At 34.7% G+C, this 27024-nt stretch overlaps 1 protein-coding gene across 1 annotated transcript in view; it reads left to right on the top strand.

The window, feature by feature from the left end:
* Positions 1 to 4108: 4108 nt before the first annotated feature.
* CHST9 (carbohydrate sulfotransferase 9) overlaps positions 4109 to 27024 on the top strand; it is a 388835-nt gene continuing 365919 nt past the window's right edge. Inside the window, exon 1 of the mRNA XM_074207181.1 lies at positions 4109 to 4389. The gene's annotated coding sequence lies outside the window, so the exon portion shown is untranslated. The remainder of the gene's footprint in view (positions 4390 to 27024) is intronic.

Raw genomic sequence — 27024 nt, forward strand, 5'->3', positions numbered from 1 at the left:
TTCCCTTAAGCTTTAGACATACAAGTAACATTAAGTTGAAAGTTGAAAAAACATCTGTATAATCTGATTAAAATCAGTAGTCAGTCAATCATAAAAGCAGATGATTCTCATAAGTGGAAAAACAAAACAAAAACAAATAAACAAATAAGAACCCCTTAGAGACATAGCTTCATTTTTATGGATTAAACTGAGGCCCAGAGAAAAATTACTTGTTCAAAATCATAGATAGTAAGGACCAATGTAGCTCTAGAACTCAGATTTTCTGAGTCAGACCCCCTATGTCCACTATTTGTTGTTCAATTATGTCTAATTCCTAATGACCCCCATTTGCTGTTTTCTTGTCAAAAATACTAGCATACTTTACCATTTCCTTCTCCAGATCATTTTTAAAATGAGGAAACTGAGGTATACAGCATTAAATAACTTATGTCATACAGCTAGTGAGCCTCTAAAGCTGAATTTTAATTCATGTCTTCTGCCTGACGCTGTATCTGCTGTGTCTACTTATACCACAAATAATAATATAGCTTCTTAAAAAATAGATTTTTTTAAAAATAATCCTCTTCCTCTATTTTTTTAAAAATCTAGTCTAAATTATCTGAGAAAGTATATCCATAATTTCTCATTTTCCCTTTGGGCTCAAGAGAATTATGACTATGATGATTCAGTTTAAGTAGTGAGTTGAGACTTCTTTTACCATTCTATGACCATCTACTGTTTTTTTATGGAATATCTGAGTAAATGGAGCAATTGTCATGTGACAGATGTATCAGACTATATTTTCACATTACATGCATCTGTGGAAGAATGTCCATCTTGACATAAATAATGAAGCCTCTGAAGGAATTTTGAAGCTACAGAAGATATAGTAAAACTCTAGGAACACTGGATTTGTAGGCAGAATATTGGCACATTGAAAGTATATTGACTCTGAACTTAGAAGACTTCTTTTCAAATCTTGCTTCTGATGCCTACTATTTACATGACTTGGTTGCAATACACTAAACTAACTTCCCAGGTTTTTGGACAAAATGGCCTTCACAATCCCTTCAAGTTATAAATCTATGGTCCTTAGACTTAGCTTCATATTTTATCTCTCTCATTTGATCTTCTATATCACTTTCTCTGGACCTCATAGGAAACTTATTGTTCATGTGAAAAATGAAAGGACTAGAAAAGATGATCAGTAAGGTTTCTTTATACATTAAAATCTGATAGTACTAACAAATATCATTTTATCCCTTATACAAAGTCTAATATATACTATATATATAATACTCATGAATAGTATAAATATTTTGTAGAATATTATATTCTATTATAAATAAGTTTAGGCCTAAGTAGAATAGCCATTCTTCAGGTAAATTTTCATTGAGAATTTGTAACCCAGGAAAGACAAAGATGTAAAGTTCTGTTTATGTGGTTCTTAAACTAAAACATAAGAGAAGTCATTCTCTCCTTCTCCCCAGTTGCACACTATCCAACCAGGAGACTTCCTTTACACATATTTATGACAGCTATCTATACCCCCTCTAATCCTCCCTGGAGAAACATAACCTTATTCTTCACATTATAAGCTACAATTTCAAAACCAAATTTAGTCACTCTTCTTATCTAGCACATGAATAAGAGTTTCAATCTAGTGAATAATCACATCGATGCAATCTGTAAATACAAATTGATAGTGTTTTCATAAGGTAAAAGGGATCTTGCAATTTTATGTGCCTTGAAATCAGATCCAGGAAGTGTGGACACACTTGTTAACAGCATCTCACTTAGAATAAAAAATAATGTGGCACAAACTGTATTGCATACCTTAAACCAATCATTATTCAATTATGATAATGTCTAAAAATGTTTAATAAAATTAATAGGTCAAAGAAATCGAGTGAATGATATGAAGTGGTATTTGAAGGATGCTTCATAATGCAATCAAAATTAGGCCAAATCCCAAACTGAGAAGTAGCAATTTTCACTCAACCATATAACCACCAAAATAGCATCTATTTATATGGCAATATAATGAAAACTCATTTGCTCTAGAAATTTGATATATTTCTTTGGAGGTTACTTTGATTCTTGATTGCATGATTTTCTCAAGTACCAAGTTTTCTTGAGTTTTTCTTAAATAGGTTAGGAAAGAAGACCTAAATAGGAATAACAATAGTTCTTTTCAATTTACAAATTTTCTTCATAATGGCCTTCTCAGGTAGATGGTATCTTCTTTGTCCTCTTTTATAGGTAAACATACTTGGGCTCAGAAAGTTCAAATAATTTGTCCATGGACAAATAGCTAATAAGTTCTTTTTTATACATTACATACCATGTATACATATACTTTATATAGTAGCTTGCTTTCTTTTATTTTGATGATTCACTTGATGGTACAGAGATCTCCATGCCTGAAGCATTTAGCATCTGTAGACTAGAAACCTTATGGGTCTGGAAGGCACAAGAAAGCATATGAGAAACAAAGTGACCTCATGACAAACCTATGTATAACAATGGTCACTCCTAATTGAAGCAAATTCAAGTTTTAAAGAATTAGCCCGACCACACAGAGCATCTTCCTAAAAGCTCCAGAGTTTTAAAGAGCTGAAAATTCCAGGGAGAAAACTTATTAAATCTGTTGTGATTGACAGTCCAGAAACAAGATGTTCTGAGACCCAATGCCAATGTCCTTCTACTCCCTCCCCTCCTGCAACCCAGTTATCATTTTGGTCTGGTGATTCCTAGTCCACAAGATGATAGATTGAGCTTGGGCTGTGCTCATGTCAAATATACATGATGACTAAACAGGATATTAGGACAATACAAAAAACAGACAAAATAATGATTAAGAGGAAGAACCAGAAGTTGGTCTTCAAATTGTTTGCTAAGGATGAATTAATGACAGGCATACTGTCTAAGTTAAATGTTAATAATAAACCAGCAGACATGCAAATCAACAAAGGCCTTAGACCTAGACAAAAAACAAACAACAACAACAAAAAACCAAGCTCCATCTAGAAGAAATCAGGATAATAGAATGATAAGATTTCTTCAGTCTACAAAAACTCAGTGCCATTCACTGCATCATTCTTCTGGTTCTGGAAAGCACAGGATCTGAAAATATGGTGGATTGATGACATTTCCAGTCAGAAAGAGTTTTACATATATACTATATTACCATATTTTGTTTGCTAAAATTCATATCTATGTAATTATGGGACAAAATTTATTACACATCATTGCTTTGATCTTTAGCATAATTTTGCCCCATATTAATGTTTCACAAGCTGTATTGCCATAAAACCTGGTGTTCCGATACTATAAATAAATATGAGAAAAATGCACTATTTTAACAATCTTTTTCACTGAAATATTGTACTTATATTCATGTAAACATAAGAAATATTCATTCTGGGCAGTATTTGGAAATTTATGGAAATTGATTTAATGTCCTCTATCTTATTCTGCATTTTCCTTGCCTCTACTTTTGCCTCCAAAGGATAGTCTCTACCTCTAAGCCCAGACCTGCATTCCTGGGTTCAGATAATGTATTAATAAAGAGTGACTTGGCCAAATTACAGTTGGTTGAATGGACGTAACTTCTTTGTTCTTCAAACTATGTAGAGAATAATTTTCATCATCAAAGCAAATATATGATATATATACACATATATGCATATATGTACTATATAAAACTTCAAAGATTCCTGTGAAATAAAAGAAAGATGAGTCAATGAACAGAGAGTTCAGATTGGAGATTTATCCATCTTGATTGTGTGACACCTTCTTGTATCCAGAAAAAAATCTACAAAAGGAAATTGTTGATTAATGGAAGAAGTGAAATACAAAGTCAGTGAAGAAAAACCAGAGCAAAGATGTCAGAAATAAAGGCAGGTGGCAATCAAACCGAGGGCAGAGAAGTCTTTACATTGGGATAACGGTGTGAGAGAGAGAGGGAGAGAGAGAGAGAGAGAGAGAGAGAGAGAGAGAGAGAGAGAGAGAGAGAGAGAGAGAGAGAGAGAGAGAGAGGAGAGAGGCGGGGCTGGCCAGAGCGGAGAGGCCACCGCACTGCTTCGCAGGCTGCGCTGCAGAGAGGGGAGTCAGGGAGGGAGGGCAGGAGTGACGAGGCAGCTGCTGGAGTCCGGAGCTGACTTTAGGCGAGATAGTGCTCCTGGAGCCTTCCCGGCCCCGCTTTCCTGAGCAAACTGGGGGCTCTGCAGGGGTCTGGCGCCCCGAGGACCGGCCTGCCGGTGGGGCAGAAGATCAGAGAAGAGTCTGCACAGAGGGCTGGGAAGTTTCCTCCGGGAGCTGCGCTCGGGCAGGAGCTGGAGGTGGCGGGGGCACTACCTGCGGCTGCCCCAGCGCAGGCAGGTCGCCTCCAGCAGCAGTTCCCGCCAGGTAACGGGCTCTAGGAGGAGGTCTGGAGGACTGGAGGTTTGGAAAGGAGGAGGAAGGAGGGAGCCCAGGTGTAAAGCTCCGCTTACCCCGCATCTCCGAAGGCGGACGCGGAGTCGCGCTCCTGCGGCTCACCTTCCAGGTGACTTTCTACTGCCTTTTGCTTGAGAGGGAAGGCATCATCCCCCTTCCTTCTCACTCTCCCGGGAAGAGTTTTCTGCTGAATTCTGTTTTTATTGAAAGGGGGGTGAAAAAAAGACAGAGAAGGGAGACTGGAAGAATGGTAGAAAATTGAGGGGGGGGGGGTCAAATGCCTGCAACTTAGGAGCCACCTGTGTTGGCACCGTGGACTGGGACGCCTGGGTCCGAAGCTCCGGGAGGGGAAAAGGCGCTTGGCGGGGGGTAGGGGGGCTGTTCTTTGGAGTTTGGTTGGTGCTTGATCCCCACTTCCCACAAGGGTGGCTATCGAAATGAAGGAGCTCCCTCTCCGCCTCTCTTCTTTTGACATTTTCCCCAAACTCCTAACTCTGCTTTTCAGTTTTTGTTTGAGGTTGCATGTAAATGGCACGTTGGTCGTGGGAGAGTTAAAGGGTCAAGTTTTCAGTCTTGGGAAAAGGAGTGTGGGTGCTGTTGCTGCTGCTTCTGGGGCGTGTGTGTGTGTGTGTGTGTGTGTGTGTGTGTGTGTGTGTGTGTGTTTAAAAATGTTTAGTCTCCCTTCCACCCTGTCAGTCAAGTGCATTTTTCCCAGACATTTTTCGGCCTGTTTGAGTCCAGATTGTGCTTGATGGCTGTCACTTTACTTCCAACTAAGTTCACAACTAAGTCGGCCCCCAACTCCCACCCACAAACAAACTGTTCCCCAATGGTTCCCAGGTTCTGAGAGCCTAGAAAGCAACTGGGGGAAGGGGCTCTCCCTCTCCCTCTCCCTCTCCCCCTCCCCCTCCCCCTCTCCCTCTCCGTCTCTCACACAAGTGCTCACAAAGAGTTTTTAGAGCCAAATCAAAATTATACTGGTCATAGGATTGTAATTTTCAATTAATCGACAGTAAAAATTTAATGTGTCTTCCTAACTCTAAACATATATCCATTAAAGAAGTTTGTTTGTACTCTCATCATTTTGTTGCTTGGATCTTTTAGATTAACACAGATACTGCACACCAAAATAATATGCAATTGGTATTACTATTCACTTTATTATTCTAAGTTAGGGACATTAAATTGGGCCATCCTTGTACCCTTAACCCCAACTTACATGATAGAAAATACTGATAATGCAATGAAATTCCATAAATACTTATTGTTTAATTAGAATAGTCCACAAAACTTGCTCATTCCATCAGTACAACAATTAGGGACAATTTGGGGCTAGTTGTGATGGAATATGCCATTTGTAACCAGAGGAAAAAATTGTGGAGTTTAAACAAAGACCAAATACTATTACTTTTAATTTAAGGGGGGAAAACCTTTATCTTATTATCTAATTTTGCTTTCTCTTATACTTTTTTTTCCTTCCTCAAGGATATGATTTCTCTCTCATCATATTCAATTTAGGTCAATTTATACCATGGAAACAATAAAGACTAACAGACAGCCTTCTATGGGGGAATGGAGGAGGGAAGCAATATTGGGGGGGGGGGATTGTAAAACTCAAAATAAATAAAATCTGTCTTTAAAAAAATAGTCCGGGGAGGCTAGGTGGCGTAGTTGGGGCGGCTAGGTGGCGTAGTGAATAAAGCACCGGCCTTGTAGTCAGTCAGGAGTACCTGGGTTCAAATCCAGTCTCAGACACTTAATAATTAACTAGCTGTATGGCCTTGGGCAAGCCACTTAACCCCGTTTGCCTTGCAAAAAAAAAAAAAAATAGTCCACCAAATGTGAACCTCAAAGAATTTAAAGAAGAGCAATTCCTCCAGGTGCATTATGGGAAACTGAACCACACTATTTTCACTGCATTTTTCCAAGTGTAAATGGATGTAAAAATTAAAATTTTTTCTTTCTTAAATAGAATAGAAAAAGAGTATTTAGGGTCTTGGACTTGGTTGCTTAACTTAGGGAGGGGAAATGCAAATTTTGTTGTCACTCTAATAACATTTTGATTTAATGTAGCCAATAAGCAAGATGTCACATATGAATTTAGTTAGATGAGAAAATTATTTCCTCTTGGTTCATTTTGTTTTTATCTCCACTGTAGTAGTACCATTCTTCAGAAGATGAACACCTTGTAGATGGATGTTAGTATGTAACAACAAAACATCATATTTTTTAATACAGCGGCTTGGTGACAGTCCAAAACATAAATGTTTAAACCATTACCAACCATCTGCTCTCTCCCACTCATTTAAAATACAATGTTTTATTATCACAGGTATCAAATGTATACATTTCATAGATTTCCATGAACATCATGAAAGCTGTTATGGTGTCTGATGTTGACCCGGGTTCAGCATCTGTTACATGTGGGCTCTTTTCCAAAAAAAAAAAAATTTAAAAAACCTATCTTATCCCCTCCTTTATCCTTCTTTGCATCTCTTATTCCTTCATTCTATCTCTGAAATATAATGTTCTTTTTTAATGTTTGAAAGTATTTAACAGTTACAATTTTGGATGTCAGGCCATTAAAGTGACATGGAAATTGATTGCTCTTCTTTCTCCTTCCCAGTTTTCTTTTTCTTTCTTTCCTCAGAAGAAAACTGGCTTTAGTTTTAAGTTGAGTGTTAGGATAGATGTAAGATGTACTTAGTATCATTCTAATCCTTTCTTTTTTAATAATAAGGGTAGCAAATTGTGCTCTAAAGGAATAAATTAAATGACCTTGTTATATAATAAGATTTTTTTATATCATAATATAGCTCCCAATCAATTTTTTTCCATGAGAGAACTCATAAATTGTATGAATCAGATGTCATATAGTTCAAAGTAAGTTATAGAGTTGATTCCTAATCAAAAACATACTTTATTTTTTTGTATTGTTATATAAGCCTTTGCATGAATGTTTGTATTAGTTACACATAATACTTATACCCTTGATCTCCTTAGTGTTATTACCAAAATGATACTTAAGAACTCTTCTATTCTTTAAAAATTATTCACATTAAGGAATTTTTGAAGAACCAGAATTAATATCCCTTTGCAATTCTTTGAAAGACTTCAGATTTTTTTCTTCATTCAATCTAAATGGTATTTCATAGTTAACATTTCTACCATAAATTTTTAGTCAGAATATGTTTTTTTTTTTTCAAAGATTTTAGTTTTGAATAGAGTGCCTTCAAGTACTTTATTCACATTATGTGGGAAACACAGCTTTCCTGTGGACTGGATTCACAATGGCAGATCATTAATACAGACATGTAGAATGTTAAAATATGAAATGAAAAGACATTAGATGGTTACCTAACCACTATAGTCCTGCTGTAAATTGGTGCCCCAGTGGCTTTGAAGAATTAATGTCTAACATTGCCAGAATGTGACTTGGATGTTGAAGAAAATGGACCCCATTTATAGATATACTTCTAAAATATGCATTATAAATTTTTAAATCTTTGACTATGTTAATTCAGCCTTTCTAGCATACACCTTTAGATGTTACATAGAATCAGTTTGAATCTGGATCTTTAAATGTTTCCTTTTAGAATAAGTTTATATTCAGTTTGGTTTTTGTACATACTAGATTTGAGTTACTGAGGAAAAATAAATTCACAAGAAATATTGTCTATGAGAACAAAATTGTTAATAAATGTCAATAGATAGTAGTCTTAATGATTGTTTTTAAATGGTTTGCATCTGTGGAACACAATGAATGACTTCTGAAATTTTATTTTTTAATTTAGGGATTTAAGTGTTTTATTTTCCTTTCCTAATCTTGTTTTATCTAGGTTATTATTAAAATAATACTGCATTTTTGAACTCACAAAAGTATGAGTAGGATAGAAAGGGGGACAATTTCCTCAAAAGTGACTGGGGTTGCCTAAAGAAAACAAACCTATGATCAAAGTTTTACTAGAGATGATTCAAAATTGAAGAGGATAATTTAGTTTTCATGAGATAACTCTTAGATTAGTGCATACATGTATGGATATGTTAAGTTTTAATGTAGTTCATATCTTGACATGAAATTGTAACTATAATATTGTGTTCTATATTGTTTTTGTGGATTAAAGCCAATTTTAAACACAACTAGAAAGTTCAATATTAGAACTAAAAAAAAAGGAGTAAATGCTTTTATGATTCCCTATTGTAAATTTGACATTTGGTAATTAGAATTTTTTCAAAGTGGGACACACCTGCACAAACATCTCTAAAAATAGACATGCTTCAACAATATTCACATATCTTAAATATTGGTCTTTATAAAAGCCAAATAGTTCAAGTCTATTTTGATAAAGGATTCTGTCCATTTGACCTTTGTGCCCAGGTACAGAATCAGAATACATTTCATGGACCCTCTTTTAAATGTGTGCTATTTGTTGAAGTAACTGCCTATTTACCAAATTTCTGTTCTGCTGCTCCAGAGTTCTAGGGAAAAACTGGTTGTGGATGAAACAAGTGTTTGAACAAGAAGTTGCTTCACACCATGATGCTTTGCTGTTAACACCTTGGTTATGTCTGCAATACCTTAGGTATATACAAATTCTGTCAAATTACCAACTTTATGGACTCATAGAAACAAAGGGAAAATTTCTGTGGAGTGAATGAGAACTGCAAAAATGGTTGAAAATGCAAATGAGGTAATTTCTACTTTAATTGTAGAGAACAAAAAAATTACAACTTTTGTAAACCATGGAGTAAGACAAAAGCATATTAGAAAGTACCCTTCACAATTCTGGCCTCAGACACTTAATTACCTAGCTGTGTGGCCTTCAGCAAGCCATTTAACCCCATTGCCTTGCAAAAACTTAAGAAAAAGAATCCTTCATTATATTCACTATATATATATATATATATATATATATATATATAATATATGCATATATATACATATGTATATTTATACTTGCTATTTTAAATATTTAGGAACTTGTTTTGAAGATGAAATGTACCTTTTGTGTGAGAAAAGGAATTCTTTTGGCTCAGTTACTTGGCTCAGTTACTCAGATGTCCTTTAGTCAGAAATGTAATTAAACCTTACAGAATCTTCTCTGTCGATATTTATTAAATGAATTTCTCTTTTCTGGTTACATTATCAAATTGTATATTCACACACACACACACACACACACACATATATATATGTGTGTGTATATATATGCATATATAATTTATATATACAAACACATATACATGAATAAGTAGAAGGGACCACAATATGAGTCTAGTATAATTCCTTAACTTTAGAAAAGTCAAATTGGATGTAACTACAACTTGATTTAAATTCCACATAGAGTATCTGTCTAAGTGTTTTGAAGGTCATCTTCTAGACCCTTTGCCATTCTGGGAGCAGCACTATATCATTTGAATAGTCATCCCTTGTTCTTTATTCTTTTGGGGGGCAGTTTACAAGGCAGTAGAGTTAAAGTGACTTGCCCAAGGTCACATAGCTAGGTAATTATTAAGTATCTGAGTTTGGGTTTGAACTCAGGTTCTCTGGACTTCAGGACTGGTGCTCTATCCACTGTGCCACCTAGCTGCCCCTGTTCTTTATTCTTGCTCCATGATTTGCCTACCTCCATTTCTGATAATATGAGCCATCAAAAATGCCATTTGTGAAGGGAAAACTAAGGTTGAAATATACTATAACATACTTTCCTTAAATTTACAGTAATTTTTTTCCCATTGTCTTTTAGGTTTTCTGTAATTTTGGTATTCTATAATTCACAATTATACTAAATAACTGGAAAAATATTAGTGGTAAAAGATGTGTAATTTGTAAGTAATTTGAGGAAAGAGATTTTTGACCTTTTGGAACTCATATTATAATATCACAAGGTCATTTAAGAAATGTTTGGTATTATTGACAATTATGAGTAATTTCTCTAAATTATTCTAGTCCAATCCTCTCTTCTTTCTATTTACTTATCAAGCTTTTTGTTTGACTGTAGGACCTATATACAACTGAACCCTTATCCACCTACAAAAAGTATATAATCAGTACCATTGATTTATTCTGAGTGGTCATGGTTTTATTGGACAGATCCAGTAGTATTCTTGAGTTTATCAGTGTATTATCATCTTCAAAAAAGCACCTGCAGGATTTCACTATCTAAGAGTCTCCTTATTCCTTTTGATCTCTGCATTCTTAAGAGAATGGAACCACTTCCATAAGCATGCATCTTCCCTGTCTCACACCCAATAAAAATAATTGACCTTTATATAGCACTTAAATGTTTGCAAAAATCTTTACAGACATCATCTCAAATGAGCCTTGGAATAGATCTATGAATTAGGTACTACAATTTTCATGCTCCTCATTTAACAGATGAGGAAACTGAAGGTCAGAAAGGTTAACTGACTTGGCCATGGTCACAGAGCTAGTAAATATCAGACGCAGAATTTGTAACCTGCACTTCCTCAGCACATATCCAACGCTGGACTCTGTCATTCTACTTCTACAATGTACCTAGTTAATCATTCCTGTGTAATTTTTAAGAGAATGATCTACACATGACTTGATTCAATTCAGTTCAATAAATATTTATTAAGTCCCTGCTAAGTTCTAGGCATTGAACATATCTTTGGAAAATATGAGAAGAGAACAATCAAGCTTTCACAAACTATTGACTATAGCAGAGCATATGTTCAGAGTTACAATAATAAGCTACAAATAAGATGTAGTTGGGTAGTACAGTGGACAAATACTGTACTCAAAGTCAAATCTTGCCTTTCTTACTAGTTATTTGACCTCAGAAAAGATACAACCTCTCTGAACTTCAGTTCACTCATCTCAAAAATGAAGATTCTGGATAAAAGGGACTCCTTTCCTTCCATCTCTAAATCTATGGTCCTCTTTTTAAGACTAGATCTCCTCTAGGGTCCCTTTATAACTTTAATTATCTGATTCTGGCATGAACATCATAATATAGTATCTTAGAGTGTTTTATATTTGTAGGTTATATTAAACAATAATTTAACTCGAGCAAAAGTACACTCTTAAAGAATCTCTAGCAAGGTATGGGTCATACACATGTTAAAAATCATGCATGATCCCTCGATAATGCAAACATATAAATAATTTGGTTCCATGGGTTTGTTAAATGAATAAATAAAATCTCTGAGTAGCCTAGATGATCATTTATCATGGATGTTGAGAGAAAGTAACAGTTTACAAGAATTATATTTGGCAAGGAGGAAGTTGAGGCTATACAACTCAATATTCTCTGAGATCAAAGAGAAAGATTATGTAAATTTTATAGATTAGGGACAAGAAGCCAAAGTCACCCAATCTCAAGTCCAGTTGCCATTTTATTAGGTTACTGTATCTTCTGGTTTCTTATATTTTTAAATAAATGTACTTTTTAATCTTTTCTTAAGTTCATGAGGATGCTCTTTATAGTGTGCATTATTAGAGATAGTGTAATTTATTGGAAAAACATTGAATTTGGAGTTATTAAATCTTCATTCAAGATCTACTTTTGTCTTTTATGTGACCTTGGGAACATTCAGTCAAGAGGCATTTATTAAATATTGAACAATTTATTAATGACTGAACAGATTGTGGTATATGAGTATGATGGAATAGGACTATATTGTAAGAAATGATGAGTTCAATGATCTTAGAAAAACACGGAAAGACTTGCACAAAATAATGGAGTGAAATGAGCAGAATAAAGAGTGTGTGTGTGTATATGTATATATAGTATCAGCAGTATTGTTCTAAGAACAACTTTGAGCAACAGGTCTTTTGATTATCATAAGTAACCAAGTTAACTGTAAAGAACATATGAGGGGCCGCTAGGTGGCACAGTGGATAGAGCACCGGCCCTGGAGTCAGGAGTACCTGAGTTCAAATCCGACCTCAGACAATAATTGCCTAGCTGTGTGGCCTTGGGCAAGCCACTTAACCCCATTGCCTTAACAAAAAAAAAAAAAACAAAAAAAACCCATATGAAGAAAGATACCATCATTACAGCCAGAGAAAGAACTTATAATAGAAGTAGAGAATAATTTTACATATACACAAATGTACAGATACACATACACACATACTCATTTGAGCCTAATCGTGGTCATCTCTGAAGGGTAAAGTAAAAAAAATAAATAAATTTACTTGATAACTTTTAGGAGGAATAGAAAGTTGTACACACAGTAGATCTGCTATTCCATTTGTTATCTTCCTTTTGTTATGGAAATGCTTGTTTTATTCCATAGATTAAAAATAAAATAATTTTTAAAAAATAATTCCTGTATGCCAGGATAATTGAGCAAGATCTTATCTAGACATTAGCTTCTTAATTAATAACATTTAATATTTGGACTAGATAATCATTAAGGTCCTTTCCTACTCTAAAATTTTATGAATGCAGATAGACTCATTTGAAGTGTTGTGTGAATACATGATCTCAATTGGTGTGGATACTCCTCCCATTGATACAAATTGCAGCTTTGTACCCTTTCTCATCCCTGTTTCATTCTATTTTCAAGATTTTATGAATCCAACATAGAGAATCTAAGCAATATGTTGGCTACCAATACAGCTTTTAGACTGTGTATATTATCCCTCACTATTTGATTGGGGTTCATACATTTCTTCTTGCCATAGATATCTTAAATGCTTTTTTTAATTTTACTTCTCATGACCAATTCAATGCTGTGTGTCACAAATGAATTATTTACTTACTATACATCTTTCTATTGACCTTTAACATCTACAATTTTGATTCTTTGAATGTGGTGGTATTCCATTATTCATAGTCATATATCAGTCATAAAGGAGAATATTTTGTTAAAAAGATGAGCTTTCATGGAAGTATGCAGGTCCTATCATTCAAAATGCTTTATAATTCCTCAGTTGTGATCCAATTCTGTTTCCTAATAAAATTCAGTTCTGGGTTCAAGTCATTAGTAATTCACAATCTGCACAATACTAAGATATACATGCATAATATTTATATATATATATGCATACAGATATATATCTAATTTATATACATGCTCCTAATGAGAAAAGAAAAAGAATGATTGTTCTATTGAACAGTTAAGAAAAATCTTACTTAAGAAAGAAAATAGGAAAAAAAACTATCTGATTGGTATGAGTAACATGTGAAAAATAAAGCTCTATCTCTATACAATTCTTATTTTAACATTAACATTGAACCTTCAATTAAAATCAAATGATTACATTAAAATTAGACTCTCCCTTAAACTTAATTTATTACTTTGGGTAACTTGTGCTTAGCACAAATTAGGCATTTAATAAATGTGTATTGTGTTTTATTTTACTATTTAAAGCAAATTCAAAGACGTAATTTCTCAGGTATAATAGCTGATGAAATTTCTTGCTTAACAAATTTAGAAATAATAAATTGAGTCAATCTGTTTCATAGATGCTCTTAATGTGATAGAACATAATAATTTTAATTCACAGTTATTTAATGCTTTTATTTTACAGAGTTGCTTCTTTACAACAATCCTATTTCATAAATGAAATAGAAATATGAGTATCCATTTCCTACTTAGAGAGTGTTCCTAATAAGTATCAGTAGAAATATATTTGCCTAGTGTTTTAAAATCATTTATCCATTCTCATTTATCACCCCATCTACCCAAACTGTGATCTAATCTATTCTTTGATCCTCTATTCCAAATACAACTGTAAAAAAATTCCCAAAAAACTCCTTGTTGCTACAAGTTTTATTTACTTCAGACAGGAAAAAACGAGCTTTAAATTTTAAAGGAAGTGAGAGAAAGAAAAGCTCACGGGTATAAAAGTCCACACTGGATACCATAGAAAATATCTGTGGTTTAGAAGGATTTGCTACAAAGCAGAACAGAAATTCACAGAAGATAAAATCCAAGATGGGGATAGCAGTAAAAGTTATAAACTGAGATATTAATGTACAATGTGGATAATAATTAACCCACATAGGATTGGAAATTCTTAAGATTGATAATTTGAAAAGGATAAGTGTTTCCAAAGAATAAAAGAAGTTGTCTAAAGAGACTGATGTGGATGAACATGAAACTCATCAGTCAACTGGGATTAAAATAACATGTACAAAGTTTGGAAGCACTGAAAGTTAACAGAAGAGGAATACAGGAGGGTGGACAGATTCTGAATTGTACTATTAAATTGTCAGAGCAAAGGAGGGGACTGAGTCTAGGCAGAAAGGCTATAGACAAAAAAATGGGGGAATGTTGTTTTTTGTGGTCACATTGTAAAAACAAAAAGATGAAAGAAGAGAGAGGAACACTCCTTAGATTAGAGGAAATGGGCTAAGCTTCTCAACTTTAATTTGCTTCTGCTTTCCCTACAAAGGAGAATAAGCTTCTTCTTTGTATAGAATAGAAATGACTTGTATGGAATTGATACTCATGAAAAAGAGTATGAGAGAGCCATGCTAATCATGATAATTACAAGTCTCTAGGCTTAAAAGAAATCAATCATAAAACTACACCCTACAATTTACCTTTAGTATGTAGATGGGCTACTTTCTTTAGGAAAAAAAAATCAACACGTGATTCTTGAGCTACGCTTGCTGATCTTTGAAGAATCATTAATAATTTAGGGGAGCATTAGGACTAGAGAAGACCAAATATTTTATCTCTTTTTGAAAAAGGGAAGAGAATAGTGTATATCAATTATGTAAATTAGTGGGCATGACATAGATTCCTAACAAAATACTAGAACCTATTATTAAAAGCATGGTTATTAATTATCAAGGAAAGAAAATTATGAAAAACATGCTTTACTGAAAAAGTAAAGAAAGACTAACTTCCTTTTTTGTTGATCAGGGTTGCCAGAAATTTCTTAAATTTCTCCAAATTCATAAATTAAAAATAATAATAAAGATCCTTCACATAATTAACTCTTTCAATTTTCAACACCTTATGATTAATCTTTGCCATTAGACTGTAATGCCTCTTTTTGTTTGTTTATTTTTGTTTATGCAAGACAATGGAGTTGAGTGACTTGCCGAAGTTTGCACTGCTAGTAATTATTAAGTGTTTGAGGCTGTATTAGAACTCAGATCCCTCTGTCTCTAGGGCTGGTGCTTTTCCACTATGCCACTTAGCTGACTCCTGTAATGCCTCTTTCTAAAGGCAGCAGGGATACCCCTATTTCTAAATTGAAGCCCTTTTGTGGGTTCTCATGCTTCTTGATTTCTATGCAATGTTTAACACTGTCAGCTATAGCCTCCTTCTGGATAACACTAATCCTACCCTATTACCCTGTTTCTTGGCTTTTCCTTTCATCTGAGAGAAAATCATAACATGTTTATGAAATTTGCATATGATACAAATTTACCTATCACATTGGATATTAGAGCCAAGATCCAAAAATATCTTAGCAGACTAGAACATTACACTAGGACAAAGTAGATGAAATTAAGTAGCGATGAATCTAAAGAACAAATAGCACTGTACAAAAAAAATGCAAATTCACAAATACAAGAAAGAAATGTTAGTTCTGAAAAAAATCTGGAAATTAACTCAATATGAGTTATATAATTAAAATCTATTGACTTATTACAACAACGTATTTGTTAGCTTGTATTTAAGCAAAATATAACAACCAGAATGAGGAAAGTGATAGTATCATTATACTTTTTCCTGAACACACCCACATGTGATATGGTGGATTCAGTTTGGGGAACCAAGTTTTAAGAAAAAGATTGATAATTTGAGAGGCTTCAAAGGAAGGTGATGAGCATGGTGAAAGATCTTGATATAATTCCATATGAGGTTTATTTGAAGAATTTATAGTTGTTTAGTCCAGAGATTAAAACACTTTGGAAGAAGGCAGATGATAAATATTTAAATATTAGAAGGATTGTTGCATTGGGCAGGCTCAGTGAATAGAGCGTTGGGGACCTAAATCAGGAAGACTTATCTTCCTGAGTTCAAATCTGAGCTCAGAAACTTATTAGCTGTGTGACCCTGGGCAAGTCACTTAGCCCTGTTTGCCTCAGTTTTCCCATCTGAAAATGACATGGAGGACATGGCAAACCATTCTAGCAACTTTCCAAGAAAACTTCAAATGGGGTAACAAAGAATCAGATGTAATTGAAAAATGCCAGAACCACTGAATGGAAGAGGAGCTAAATTTTTCACCTTGACCTGAGAAAGCAGAACTAGAACCAAGAAATAGAAGACATAAAAATTCAAAACTTCCTAATACAGCTATCTAGATGTGAATAGGGCTGCCCCTGAAAGTTATGGATTCCCTCTCCCTTGAGATCTTCAAAAAAAACAGATGGGTAAGCACTTGCTTGTCTGTTACAGAGAATTAGTGTATTTGGACACAGATTGAACTAGATGATATCTATGGTCCTTTCTATGATAACAAAATTTCATCACTCTCCATTTTTCAAATTAGACATTGAGGCTCTGAGAGTTAAAAATGACTTGCTCATAATCATACAGTGAGTGCAAGAGTCAAGATTGAAACCTAAGTTTTTCTGATTTCATAATTACCCCTTTTTATGTTGTCTTTTCCAGAGCATCAGCTATGTCCACATCAAGGCACTCTTTATTAAGATCAATTCTTATTACAATAGTGGACTGCCACAATTTTGACTAATACGGATACTTTAAATCTATGACAAAATCTTGAAATCACAAAATTTTAGAATTATAATTTTAATCTGAATTCAACTAAGAATCCCTCCTCTAGAAAAATAACCATCCAACCTTTGTTTGAAGAACTCAACTAAAGGGTAACTCATTATCGCTGAGCTTGAATTCAATTTATATTTCCAGATTATTCACTCTCAAACTCCAAATATAATTTCAGGGGAAAAATTCAACTACAAACTACATATACTTTATTGAGGAAATAAATTTCATGGCCAAGAAAGGTCTTTCCATGCCTTATTTCTTCTTGTCTCCTACCCACCTTGTATCTCTATTGCTCAAAAACAGTCATCAACAAGCATTTTAAGTATTTACTTTGTTTCAGGAATTCGGCTAAATTTTGGACATACAAAGAAAGCTATAACCATGGTCTCTATCTTCATCCTAATAAAGAAAACAAAATGCAAACTGGGCCATGATGGACAAGTTTCAACCCTTAGAACTGAAGTCCACTTTCTGAGCATGCCCCACCACCACCAACTCTCTCTCTCTCTCTCAACTTAGCTCTCTTACACTTTTTCTGTTTTTCTTCTCTTTCATTTTTCAGTTTTAAAAAACCAATATCAGCACCAGCCATGACTCAATCAATTATATTCAAAAGTCATTCTAAAAGTAGTTTCACTAAGACAATAAATACTTAAGGCTAAGGTATTCTTCAGGATTCCCCCTTCCAGTCTCCCATAAAAAAGATGTGATGAAAGTCTCAAATATGTTGTCAATAAGAACATTTATACTTTGTATATGGAAAAGTTTTCAGAGTCAAAGCAAATGTTTTATCCCTCAACTTGGTTATCTTTACCAAAATCATCTTGTTTACACATTCAATAGAAAAACAAACAGAAACAAACATGCAGATAGAAAAACAAACAAAAAGATAAGTTCCTAAAAGAATGCAAATTAGCTACAGACACTCTTCAGATGGTGGTGAAATTACTTTGAAAATGAGACTAGCTTAATAATTCTCACATGTGAAATCTTAGTTTTGTTTTGTTTTTTTTATCTTTCCTTCTGATGTGAAACCTCATTGATGATGTTGAAGATTTAAATCCTCAAAATTTGAGAATTTAAATCATTGTTTGCTATTACTGAATATTTAAGTATTTGAGTATTAAAAACAAAGTCTGCTTAAGCAATTATTACAGGAAAAAGAAAAAGAAGGTTCTTTGGAGCTTCCCCATCTACAAAAATCCTGTAAGAAAGAAGCTATAGTCTGAAGTTTGGGCAGAAGCCAGAATGCAAGGAGATGACAAGTGAGAAAGTGGTAAAGAAATAGAGACAGCCATTTGGACTCAGAGAATGATTCATTAATAGCAATAAAAATGTCAGGAAAAGGAACCAGTTTGGAGTAGTGTTGCAGACAGGATGATATTGAATTTGGCTTCAGATATATTATTAATTTTGAGGAGTTGCCCACAATGGTTTGGGCCCAGAATTGATTAGGATGAAGAAAGAAGATTGGATTACATTTGGGAAATAACTTGGTTAACAAGTTTAAGTTCACATACACATACACACACACCCATTTTTAGCATTAGTATTCTTCCAGTGATATTTGGGGAGACTTAGTTTCCAAAGAATCAAAATAAAAAATGACCCAGTATCAGTGGATAGTGTAAGTGAATTTCTGCATATTACCAAGCTTGACTTGCTAAAGCAGAAGGTTACAGTGGAAAGATCACTAATTTTAGCATCAGAGGTTTGTAGTTAAAAATTCTGTTTCTGTAATAATATTTGTGAACTTGGACAAATATGTTAAGCTTTTTGGGATCTAAGTTTCCTTATTTGTAAAATGAAGGGGTTGGATAAGAGGATAGCTAAGGACTCATTTAGATACAAATTTAAAATATTATCTTAAATGGTGTAAAAGATATAATCCAGAAAATATATGATTAGCAGCTTGTAGTTTGGTCCAGTATTGAGTATGAGGGACAGTAAGCAAGCATCTTGCATAGATCTTAACCCTATCTCATCCTTCATTCTTATTTTACAGGAAGAAGTTACCTTTTGCCTTGCCAAGCAAACCCTTCCATAGGTATCCTAGATCTTGTTCCATTCCATCTACTCTATCACCCCTTCTTTATCAGTTATTTTTAATCTCTCTCTGTCCACTGGATGCTTCTCTAATGTCTACAAATAAACTCCATTTTCAAATAAACTCTTACTTTGGTCATCCTTCTGCTAGTTATCATCCTTTCTTTTGTATGTAAACTTGTTGAGAAGACCATCTGCAATAGTTTACTTCTACTACATTAACTCTTACTTCTTTTTTTTATTTTATTTAACTTTTTTTCTTTGTTATTTTATTTCTTTCCAATTACATGCATAGGTAGTTTTGAATATTCAGTTTCAAGTTTATGAGTTCTGCATTTTTCCACCATTCTCTCTTCCCTCCCTATGGCAGTGAACTATCTGGTAAAAGCTGTACATGCACAATTGTGTTTAACATTTCCATATTAGTCTTGCCGTGAAAGAGGAATTAGAAAAATCATGAAAAAATATAAAAGAAGTTTTTAAAGTGAATCAGACTCCATATTTTCTCTGGATATGGATGGCATTTTCCATAACTGGATTGTCCTTGATCACTGAGTTACTGAAAAGAGCTGAATCCATCACAGTTAACTATCTCACAGTGTTGCTGTCAATGTATACAGTGTTCTCTTGATTTTGTTCACTTCACTCAGCATCAGTTCTTGCAAATTTTTCCAGTCTTTTCTAAAGTCCAACTGCTCATAATTTCTTACAGAACAATAGTATCCATTAACATTCATATACCATAACTTGCTCAGCCATTCCCCAATTGATGGGCATCCTTCCAAGTTCCAATTCTTTGCCACTACAAAAAAGAGCTGCTATAAATGTTCAGCATTCAGCATTGTGGGTCTGGAATATAGAACTAATGTGTTGTATTTCTTACTTTCCTCTTAACTTCTTTTTGAATTCTGACTTCCATCATTAAACCAAACCCACTCTCTTCAAAGTCACTACTGATCACTTACTTGACAAAACTGGTTACCTTTTTTGCAATTATCATCCTCTGAAACCTTTGACACCTTTGGTTTCTGTTTTCTACTTGATACTCTCTTCTCTAGTTTTTTTCTCTTATAATACTATTCTCTCTAGGATCTTCTCCTCCTACTTGTTTGATCTCTCCTTTTTCTTTTCTGGATTTTCACTCCTTACAAATACTAACCTTTGGAGTCCCTAAGGCTCTTTTCTATATATGCTATTTCATGTAGTGATCTCATCAGTTTCCATGATTTCAATTAACACCTATATGCAGATGATTCTTAAATCAATTGTCCAACTTTAACATTTCTCCTGACTTCTAGTCTTGAAATACCCATTAGACATCTCAAACTGGTTATCCTACAGATATCTTAAACCCAGCATATCCAATACAGAACTTATTTTACCCCCAAATCTTCTTTCCTAATTTTCCCATTATTCTTTAGGATAGATTGATCTGCCATCCTAAAATTTATGTGGCATTCTCTATTCCTCACTCGCTCATTTACTGTGTTCAATCAGTTATCAAATTCTGTTTTCTACCTTTGTAAAAATATCTCACCCTTCTCTTTGAATTTGCAGCCAGTCTTGTGCAAGTCATCATCACCTCCTCTGGACTATTACAGTAGCTTTCTGTTAATCTCCCTTCATCTAGTCTCTCCCTACTCCAGTCTATCCTTCACTCAGCTTTTAAATTAATCATCTTAAATTACAGGTCTTGACCATGCCACCCATTATTCAACAGACTCTGGGCTTTTTATTACCTCCAGAGTCAAATATAAAATATTCTTTTTTGTAATTGAAGCTCTTTAAAACTGACTCCTTGCTAATGTGCAGTCTTCTTAATTCTTACTACTTACTCCACAATTCTGCATGATGCCGACTTCATGTTGATCTCCATCTCCTGACTGAGCATTTTCACTGGCTGTTCTCCAAACTTGGGTCCCTGTTCCTCCTTAATGCTTCTTCTTGCTTTCCTTCAGTTTTCCACTAGAATCACCAGGGGCCTCTTCCAGGCCTCCTTAAACTGAACTTCTTCCCTTTAAGACTTTCTCAAGGAAATATGCACTTATAGACTTTTCCATTGAAGATAACCCCTTGCAAAGGGCTGTTTGTTTTGAATTTTCCTAATCTGGCTTCAAGATTAACATATTCAAAAATCAATACATCTTTATTGGTGATTCTGTTCCACTTCCAGTGATCCCTTTCCTATCAAGAGGTACCAACTAGGAGCAGGAAAGCCAGGTATAAAGCTATTACATTTGTCTTGGCATAAGGTGATAGGTGCAAAGACTATACTGATAGCAAAGACTATTCCTGTACTAATAGGAATATAGAGAAAGGATGAATTTGAGAGCAATTTCCAAAATAAAAAACCATCTGAGCTTTGTTTGGAGATAGGGTGTTAAGTTATATGGCTGTGAGAGTTTAAAAACCATTCTAATAAATCCATGGCAAGTTTATTCCCCCAAAAAATTAGTTTTGAGAATTTGCTTGATTTGTTTTAGTAAATGAGAAGAAATACTAATACATTTTAATATAGAAAAAAGGAAAGGTTTGCACTTATAATCTGATGGCTGGAAAATTGTAATTTTTAGCTTTTATAAGGAGATTCATAATCCTCCCCTTCCAATACTCCCCAAAGCTACAACTATTCTTATTAGAAATTAGATAAAATGGTACAAGGAAAGAAATGCTAATGGTTCTCCAAGGAATATCAGGAATAACCAGATAGAAAAATTTTGTTAAAATATTTTTATTTCCGTAAAAATGATATCTAAGCCTATAAAAAATAAATGAAAGTATTTGAATTCATTATTGCCAAACCAAAGATGACTGTACTATAATTGGGACTGTGATGCATCATCAGCAAAAAACAATGTGTGTACATAATTCTTAGCTAGAAGCTGTTTGTATTTAAGTTTTTATGGAATGCACACATGATCATAAGACTTTGCACAAATAAAACCTTTTGATAATAAATCAGTGTAAAAGATTGAGCCTTGGAGAATAATTTTCACTCATAATTAAATCTAAATTTGCTTTGCATTGGATACAGGCATCAGAGTCCAAAACATATGATTTTTTTCATCTATTTTGGTTAATTTTTGCAAATTGGTTATTTCATACAAGGTCTCAGAAAAACCTAAGAAAACAAAGCAATTAAAAAGATTCATTTAATTTTGCTTTTTTCTATTTGGATTATAGAAGAAGAATTGGGAATACTTTATTCCTAGGAGAAATATATAAACATTAACAAATGATCTCTGCTAATCTGAACTTCAAATTCTCTGACTAGTTATTATGGGGTCCATAAAAATATGACGAACTTTAAACGTAAGATTTCTCCAGTTTCTTAGAAAAGCAACTTTGTAACTGAAGTAAAATATAATGCAGGTACTTTATTGCTGTTTCTCAGTCCTATATTGTTATAGCCACTTTACTAAAATTTATACCAATTTATTCCTTCCTTGTTCTCTGTATTCCTCATGGAATTAAAAATTCTGAGGTAGCTATTTAAAATTTTTCTCTCTCCAGGGTGGAGCCAAGATGGCAGCTGGAGAAGAGCCTCTCTTAGGTGCTTTCTCCAAAATATTTCAAAAATCTTAAAATTATGACTCTAACTAAATTTTGTGAGAGTCAGAACCCACAGAAAGTTCCAATGAGGCAATTCTCCAGCCCAAGATAACCTGGAAAATAGTGGAAAAACTCCATTCCACAGGGTTAGGGGGTGCCCTGCCAGAGTGAAGAAACTTCAGCCTCCCTGGGACAGCCTCAGAGCACCTGGGAGCCTCAGCTCTTGGCAGCAGAAGCAGCTTCCTGACCTGCATCCTGGGAAGGACCAGGCACAACCTGGAGGATCAGTGGGGAGACCTCTGCCAGAGCCAGCTAGAATCCCAGGCCCTCAAGGTGGTTGTGGCAGTCAGCACAGTCAGTGTGCCCAGAGCCAGGAAAATGAAGCAAGAGTCAGCAAAAAGGAGCCTCTAGGCAACAGTCCTGAGTGTTCAGCCCACCAAAGGTAGGAGAGTGGAGGGAAACTTCAGAGGTCTGTCCTCTGTTCCTGGAACAGGACTCTGGGGCCCTGACCACATTCAGATCCTGATCACAGTCTAGGCCTCCCATAGAACAGGGACCCCACCTCAGGCCCCATGGCAGAGGGGTGCACTTGTGGTCATTCACAGACCAGAAGAGCAGTCAGAGCTTCACACACTGAGCTCAGTCCTTGTGGGGAAGTCTCCTAAGAATACACAAAAGCTCAGGAAGCACCCTAAAACCAGGCACAGGCTGGGGAAATGAGAAAACACAAAAAAGAGAAGCCAAACCACTGACAAATACTTTGTCTATGATCCCAGGAAGGATCAAAATACTCAATCTGAAGATGAGGAAGTACAAGCTTCTGCATCTAACAACTCCAAGAAAAATGGAAGTTTGTCTCAGGCTCTTTTAGAGCTCAGAAAAGATTTGAAAAATAAGTAAGGGAAATAGAAGAAAAATTGGGGAAAATAAATGGAGATGCAGGAAAAAACAGGAAAACAATGTCAGAAACTTAGTCAAGGAAAGCCAAAAAAAAAATGCTGAAGAAAATAACATGTTAAAAACCACCATAGGTCAAATGGCTGAAATAGTTCAAAAAATTATTGAGGAGGAGAATGCTTTAAAAAAGCAGAATTGGTCAGATGGAAAAGAAGATAAGAAAGCTCTCTGAGGAAAACAAATCCTTCAGTTGTAGAATGGGGCTAAAAGAAGCTGATGACTTAATGAGAAATCAAGACACAATACTTCAACACCAAAAGAACGAAAAATTAGAAGAAAATGTAAAACATCTAAATGAAGAAACAACTGATGTGATAAACAGATCCAGAAAAAGTCATTTAAAAATTATTAGGATGCCTGAAAGTAATTTATGATCAGGAAAAGAAACTTGACCTCATTTTTAAAGAATTTCTACAGGAAAATTGCCCTGATGTCCTAGAAGCAGAGGGCAAAATAGAAAATGAGAGAATTCACTGATCTTCCCCCAGAAAAAGACTCAAAAAACACCCCCAGGAATATTATAGCCAAGTTCCAGAACTCCCAAGTCAAAGAGAAAATATTACAAGCAGCCAGAAGGACACAATTCAAATATCATGGAGCTGCAGTCAGGATCACACAGGATTTAGCAGCAGCTACATTAAGGGCTTGTAGGGCTTGGAATATAATATTCCAGAAGGCAAAAGATACTGGAATGCAACCAAGAACCAACTACCCAGCAAAACTGAACATCATCTTCCAGGGGAAAAGATGGACTTTCAATGAAACAGGGGAATTGCAAATCTTCCTGTTGAAATGACCAGAGCTGAATATAAAGTTTGACCTTCAAATACAGGACTCAGGTGAAGCATAGAGAGCATAGGAGAAGGGTAAATTATGAGGGACTTAATGATGATGAACTGTATGTATTCCTTCATAGAAAAATGATACTGGTAATGCTCATATGAGCCTCCTCATTTGAAAGAGCAAGTAGAAGGAGCTTTTATAGATGAAGCACAGGAGAGAGCTGAATTTGAAGATATGATATATTCCAAAAATGGAGTGAATGGCTAAAAGGGAAATGTACTGGTAGTAAGAGAAAGGAGAGTTGGAATACGCTAAGTTACTTCATATAAAAAACATTTTTTTTTGCAATGAGCTTTTGCAATGATATGGAAGGGGGGAAGGTGAGGGGTAATGAGGGAACTTTCACTCTTATCAGAGTGGAAACAGCATACTCAATAGGTTATAGACATCTGGAGTAAGGAGGAGAAAAGGGGAATGGAGGAAGAGGGGGGATGTGGCTGATGGAGGAGATGGTAGATCATGGGAAAGAATGGTCAGATATAACACATTATCTTTTTTACTTTTTGCAAGATGTTGGGATTGAGTGGCCTGTCTGGGACTGCCTGGTTGGGTGTTTGCTGGGTCTCTGGGGTGGTATATGGGCTTGGGGGCCTCATGGGGCCAGGACCAGTGCTTTTCTCTGTGCCACTTGGCTGCCCTAGGCTCTCTTCTTACTGATAGACTATAGGTGTTCCTTTCACTGCTAGCTTTTGACTTGATTAAGATACATCATATAATTTGCTCTATCTTGTTCTTTCCTTATCTATTTTTATGCTTCTTCCCTTTCTGTAATTCATTCACAAAACCACCAAAAACATTTGGTGGTTTCTTATGAGGTTTAATTCATGATATTCAGCCTGCTTCTTTACTGTTACTTATATTTATATTTGACTTCTGTTTTGATTTGGTTTTCTTGTGTACTTTTAGAAAGAAATCTCTAATGGATTGCACTGTTGATTTTGTTGTTGTCCTTAGTTGCTCTATTTGTTTAACATTCTTATATTTCTGTTGTCTATGAGATTTAAAAGCAAATAATTTATTCAGGACTTGATTTTACTTTTAGGAAAGTTTAAAATATATCTTTATATTGAATGCCCTTTTTTCATTAATAATTAAACTCAATTTTTTTGCAGAATATGTCACCTTGGGTTGCATCTTGAGATCCCTTGTTCTTCAAAATACATTATTCCATTCCCTCTTCAGTTTCTAAGTGGGTCCAGAATAATCTTTCCTCTCCTTGAAGATATTTTCCTTGTTTGCACAATTTGTTGTTTATCATTGTCACCATGCATTTTGGAGTTTGAAATATTGGATTTTTATTATTGCTGCTATTTTCTGAAGTCAATTCTTGGACTCTTTCAATGGCCACTTTATTTTCTGTATTCAAAAGTTTTTAGCAGTTTTTTTATGTTAGTACTTGCTGTGTAGTATTTAGATTTTCTTATTTGTCATGCATACCCTTCTGGAGACCTATAATTCATAAACTTTCTTTCTATTTCCTTTGATCATTAAGACCAATATGTTTTACTTATATGGTGTGCAAGTTCTCTTTTAATATTCTTTCATGTGTTTCTTCTTCTAGATAGTCCTTCATTTACATGTACTTGCATTCCATATTATTTATTTTCTCTTTTATTTCTTTGTTGAAAATGGTCAACATGAATTAATTTTTTGCTATTCTGTAAATTATTTCTCCTGTGCAGTTCATAAATTCTGCTTTCAAAATTCTTATTGCTTTTTTAACATGTCAAGACCATCAAGTTATAAGCCCATTTGAAAATCCACAGGATTTTCAGCAAATGTTCATTCCTTTTTTGTATTCTTGCAATATTTATTTGTGGATGTTCAGACTCATTTAGCTTATGTGGAGGCCGTATGATGATAATAGTTTAATGTAGCAATATCAATAACAATTAAAAATAATTATTATTATTTATGTGGCATGTACTCTGTATTATGGTCTATGCTACCTAAGCATTTTACAAATATTATTTCATTCAATCCTCTCAATAACCTTGGGAGGTAGACCATATTCCCATCTGTTGTTTAATATAATAATTGGCTTATTGATTTATACTTGAGGTCTTTAGCAGAGTTGTTGTTTCCTACAGAGATCTTTAACAATTTCCATTTTTTCTTTTTATATTCCCCTATTTTTCACTTTGATTGATTCCCTTTTGATGAGAGTTCCTCAGAGTGCTTAACATCCAAATCCTCTCTTCCCCGTCCCATGCTGAGCTCACTTTCCACTGGCTTCAGCATCTTCCTCATTTGACTTCTTGTGGAAAGACTTGACCTCAACTGGATTTATATCAGATAATCAATCTAAATCTAGAATTCTACCATCCAATTCCCTCTTTTCTTCAGTTCTCTGGATGTGCATAGTTGAAATCCAAAGCATGTAGTCCAAAACAATATAGGCTTCTTTCTATGTTGGCACTAGGAAGAAGAGATGGATGCAACCATGTTGGAGCATGGTTGGTCTTGAGTGAGTCCTTGACTTGTAATTTATTAGGGTTTTTAATTCAGGGATCTAGGTGTCAAGACTGT

Source organism: Macrotis lagotis, chromosome X, assembly GCF_037893015.1.
Source record: "Macrotis lagotis isolate mMagLag1 chromosome X, bilby.v1.9.chrom.fasta, whole genome shotgun sequence".
NCBI classification, from domain to species: Eukaryota; Metazoa; Chordata; class Mammalia; order Peramelemorphia; family Peramelidae; genus Macrotis; species Macrotis lagotis.